This window comes from Triticum dicoccoides, chromosome 3A (genome assembly GCF_002162155.2).
Source record: "Triticum dicoccoides isolate Atlit2015 ecotype Zavitan chromosome 3A, WEW_v2.0, whole genome shotgun sequence".
Lineage (NCBI taxonomy): Eukaryota > Viridiplantae > Streptophyta > Magnoliopsida > Poales > Poaceae > Triticum > Triticum dicoccoides.
This window is the reverse complement of record NC_041384.1, coordinates 521,258,965-521,264,528: the sequence shown is the minus strand read 5'-3', so window position 1 is coordinate 521,264,528 and position 5,564 is coordinate 521,258,965.

The following is a 5,564-nucleotide window of genomic DNA, read 5'->3' as shown; positions in this document are numbered from 1 at the left end:
TATATGCGGATTTGATAGTAACCACTCTTAAGATCAATTTGGAAAATATAGTGGCACACCACTAAGTTCATCAAGCATATCATCAAGGCGTGGGATGGGATACCTATAGCGAACGGTGATAGCATTGATAGGTCTACAATCGGAACACATGCGAAAGCTACCATCTCATTTTGGCACAAGAATGACCGGAACGGCACAAGGACTCAAACTTTCGCGCACATGTCCATGGTCTATGAGATGTTTTACTTGCCTTTGTATTTCTTTGGTTTCTTCGGGGTTGACACAGTAGGGAGCTTTGTTTAGAAGTGGTGCTCTGGGAATGAGGTCGATGCGGTGCTCGATACCTCGTAGTGGAGGTAGTCCCGGAGGTAGCTCGTCGGGGAAAACATCTTGGAATTCCTGCAAAAGAGAAGACAACACTAAAGGTAGAGTGTGAGAGGTGTTAGCTTTTGGTGCGTCGTCCTTGCACAAAAGGATGTAGTGTATCACACTAGATGGGTTCTTACACACTTCTCTTATCTCACGTTCAGTGGTAAATAGAACTAGGTTCTTCTTTTCGCTCATCGTGGAGGCACTCGATTTGGGCTTATGGCGCCCACTCTCTTTTTGGTGGTTCGCTCTCTCACTATTCTCTCCACGGTGGGTGGTTTGCTTGTCGGTGATCACTTGGCTTGGAGACATAGGGCGAAGTACGTACTCCTTTCCTTTCATCTTAAAGATGTAGTGGTTCGTTCGACCGTTGTGGATGACACCTCTATCAAATTTCCATGGTCGACCAAGAAGAAGGTGGCAAACAGTCATTGGAACGACATCACACTCCAAAGTGTCTTCGTAAGCTCCGATTTTGAAGGAGACTTGCACTCTATGATCGACTTGAATAGTTCCGGAGTCGCTTAGCCATTGAACTTTGTTGGGATGTGGGTGCTTCGTCTTGGGTAATTGGAGCTTGGAGCAAAGTTCTTCACTTGCTAAGTTATGACAACTCCCTCTATCGATGATGACCTTGACGAACCTTCCATTGATGCCAGCCTTGGTATGGAATATGTGGCATCTTTGGTCTTCTTGGTGATGTTGAAGGGTCAAGACCTTGGAGACAACGAGAGCGGGACTTGAATCTTCATCACAAAAGACTTGTTCCTCTTCATCGTTCACTTGCCGGTGCATGGCGACTTGCTCAAGTGCTTCCGTTTCTCCTTCACTCATGGAGTCATATGTACCATCGTCGTTGAGGATCATGGTCCGCTTGTTGGTACACTCAAAGGACTTGTGGCCTTGGCCTCCGCATGTGAAGAATTTGAAGGAACTTGTATTGACGGTCTCATCGGTTGGGGTAGATGATGATGAAGCTCTCGGTTTGAAGTTGCTTGTTGTAGGAGGATGACTTGATGTTGTCGAAGCTTTCTTGTAACTCGACTTGTCGATGTTGCTTGTAGGAGGCTTGGTTGATGTAGAACATGTTGAAGTCGTTGAAGCTTGGGTGTTGGAGAAACCATATGACTTGGATGAGAACTTGGCATACTTGAAGTCATCTTGCACTTGACGTTCCGCTTTGGTAGCCTGATGCACTAGCTCGATGAGGTTCGAGTATGGTTGGAAGTCAGCGATCTTCTTGATGGGGTGATTGAGTCCATTCAAGAAACGTGCCATAGTTTGCTCATCATCTTCCGTGACATTGGCTCGTATCATTGCAATCTCCATTTCCTTGTAGTACTCTTCAACGCTCTTGGTTCCTTGCTTGAGTAGTTGGAGTTTCTTGAAGAGGTCGCGGTTGTAGTAGGTTGGCACGAAGCGTGCTCTCATGACATCCTTCATTTGCGCCCAAGTAGTGATGGGTGGTTCACCTTTTGCCTCTCGGCGCTCAATGACTTGTTCCCACCAAATGAGGACATAGTCTTGGAACTCAAGGGATGCCATCGCGATCTTCTTCTCTTCTTCATAGTTGTGCAAGCGGAAGATTTTGTCGACCTTCAATGCCCATGAAAGGTACTCTTCGGGATCGTTGCTTCCATTGAACTAGGGCATGGTGAACTTTAGCTTGCCGTAGCGTTGCTCTTCATTGTGTTCGGGTCGGGGATGATGACGTCCTTGACGAGGAGGATCGTCTCTCACAACTTCCTCTTGCCGTGGAGGATTTCCATTGTCTTCTTTCTCTTGTTGAACTTGATGTTCTTGGCGATCTCATAGAGGAACTTGTCGAGCTTGACGTTGCACGTGAGCTTGATATATTCGTTCGTGAACTTCTTCGCGGAGTGCTTCTTCATGTTCACGAGCTTGTTAGCCTCGGTTGGCTATGAGTTGACTTGATTCTCAGAGGGCACGTTGTGCCTCAAGTGCTTGAGCATCTCGCAATTGTTGCTCTTGACATGGTGCCTCGGCATCTTGTGCTTCTTGGTGTAAACGCGCTCGCTCTTCCTCTTCGTGTTGGCGTTGTCGTTGCCGTTCTCGTTCTTGCGCAAAGGTAGCTTGGTTTTGACGATGTTGTTGTTCTTGAGAGTTGTTGTCGTGTAGATGGTTGCAGTTGGCTTGACGATCTTGGCGCGCGGCACGATGAAGAGTATTTGATGTCGGTGTACTTGAGCCAGAGATGGTGTAGTCAGAGTGTCGACTTGAGCGGCTCCATCTTGATGAGGACGAAGTGGGAGAAGAGCGGTTGAGCAACAAAGCATGGATCTCGTCCATTCTTGCATCATTCTCTTGCTTGTGGTCATCGAGCTTGTGGTCGAAGTAATCCGTTGTGCGTTGCTCAGAGAGTCGCAAGTCGGTGGCGAGGTTGTCGATGCGTTCACTCATTGCTTGTTGCTCTTGATGCAAAGCACGTTGTGCACCAAAGAGGTGGCTCTTTGTGACGTAGGAGTTCATGTCGTCGTCTTGCCAGATGAAGAGTGGGTTGGTAGAAGTACTTGGCCTATCCATCGTTCCAAGAGAAATATGTGAGTGGTAGAAAGAGAAGAACGTATACCAAATGTACCTTGACTGATGTTGAAGGTGGATCAAAGATCACTCCAATGTGGAACAAGGAAATATCACAATTGGTACCAATTCTTGTCGGTTTCTCACACCTACACAAGTAAAAAGCTTATGGTGGATCTCGGTTAAGATGGTGGCACAAAATTGGATGCAATTGTTAGTGAGCTTCAATAATGTTGGAAAAGATTTGCAAGTTTGCAATGCAACAAGTAGACCAAGCAAAATGAGGTACACGGAAACACACATGCAAAGAGATGAATGGGGTCGTGCAACCAAGGATGAGCCAAAATGTGGGATCCACGAAAATGCTCTTGTTGCACAACACTAGAGAGACGCTAGCATGATTGCACCATAGGCGGATACGAAGACTTGTGCACAGCATACTAAGAAAAAATGCAATGACTTCTATCCCAAGTATGCTCTATGTATGGTGTTCCAATGATATGATCCAAGATGATCTAGTATGGCAATCTTAATGTTGTATGATGCTATGGTTCTTGTTTAAAAGCTCTTTGCTTATCTTTCCCTTTTGCTTAAAAGCTTGTTTGGCTCTTTGTGTTTGAGCTCTTTTTTTCATGCAATGCTTCACGGACCAAGAGAGCAATTGAGTATGCGATGATAGTTTGTGACACAAGAGATGATATGCACCAATGCTATGTATGTATGCTATGGGAAGTATGATCACTAATGTGCACAAGTCACGTTGTCGGCAATACTCAAAGGCTAGTATCGATGGGTAAGCTACACAAAAGAGTTAGGCTATGATGGCTATTAATGTAATGGCAAGAATGAAGTAGCACGATACCAATATGAGTTTACCGCTCTTGCTTACGGTATGGTGTCAAAATGGTGTAGTGGTTGTTGTCGATGACGCGTTTGTGGCGAAGATGAGCGGAGGTGATGTTGATGTCGAACCGTACCTAAATAGCCGAAACACAATAGGACACAGAACCACAACTCAAATTCTCAAAGCACAAAGTTGCAAAACGTATCAGAGTGCGAAGCGAGTAAGCAATGGTGGTTGCGGAAAGTGGTGGATGTATGGGTATGTGTATGCGGAAGTGGGGCGGTTGCTGCAATTTGGGGGGGGATTCAGGTTCGTCAGGTTTTTGCGAACGTCCGGTGGTTGCGGTCGTCCGGTCGTCGGACGTCCGGTGCCTGGGCAAGTTCGGGCACGGGATGAACAACACGGGTACATGATGGAGAGGTCAAATTTCATCGAATCCGGGCGATTTCGTAGATGAAAAAGGTGGAGACGAAGGGGAAAAGCTAGATCCACTCAAGGCAAAGCAAATCCACGGATCAAATGCAACAAAATTTCACCAACAAATCACAAAAAAAAATTGGGGCTATTTTTGTGGGGAATTTTCGAATTAGGGACAAAATCAACAAAAACAAGGCTAGAAACACAACGGGGAGGCTCCGAAATCGTGATCAATGTGGATCTAGATACCAAGATGATGTAAGGTGGAACCCTAGATGACCGATCTTTCACGAAAGGAGCGGATCCCACGAAGAACACGAAGAACATGAGGGGAAACACGAGGGGAAATACGAGAGAATCACTCAAACCAACAAGTATGATCACACATGTGCTAGATCCATAAACACAAAAGGATATACAAGATCCACAATCAACAAGGGACGATAGACGGTAACCGGTTCTTCTCCAAAGGAGGTCTTGATGGGGGTCTTCTCCATGAGGAGGTCTTGAATCCAAAGGGATCTTCTCCGAAGAGGGGCCGCGGTCTCTCTCAAGGAGTAGATCCGATGTGGATGAGCAAAGCTCTATCTCTAAATGAGCTAAAACTTTGCTAACCCTAGCTAGGAGGAGTAGGAGGTCTATTTATAGTCTTAGTGCAAATGGGGACGAAGTGAGGGGGTACATGGGCCTCGGGCCCGAATCCTGTGCGCAGATAGGTATCAGACGTTCGCTGGGGACCGGTCGGACGGTGGCTCATGGGCGTCCGGTGGTCGCCGGACTTTTGCTATTTCTGTTCTATGTTGGAGGTGCCGGACATCCGGTCACTTCGGATTTCCGCTAATTTTGGATCGGGTGCGGTGGCGCCGGATGTCCGGTCCTGCCCGTTCGTCAGCTCGCTGGGCGGTGTGGCCGATCGTCCAGTCCTGGCCGGATGTCCGCTCGCTGTAGCTTTCGGCTGGGGTTTCAGGCTCCGGACGTCCGGTCCCGACCAGTCGTCCGATGGATGTAGCTTTGTTGGCCTTCCTTCTTCATGACCTTGGTGCTTGGTGTCCTCGCCATCTTGTCCGATGGGTGTAGCTGCTCCGTGGCTCTCCTCCAAGTACCTGATCACGCATAGTGTTTCCGCTTGAGGTAGTAGCAATGTCTTATGTATAGAAAGTGGTAGTTCGGAGAGGAGGGAGTTCACCTTATCTTCGATAGCCTTTGCTCGTGCCCCTGTCATTGGTCCAAGTGGTGTCGTGGGAGACGTAGGTAGGTCCATGGGGATGATCTTAGGATGCTCTGCATCAGAAGGATTAACCACAAGTGAGGCGAGGACGCAGATTTTATCCCGAAGTTCACTCTTCCTTGGGGAAGAGCTACTCTCCGTTTAGAGCGGTGCCGGAGCCAAAGC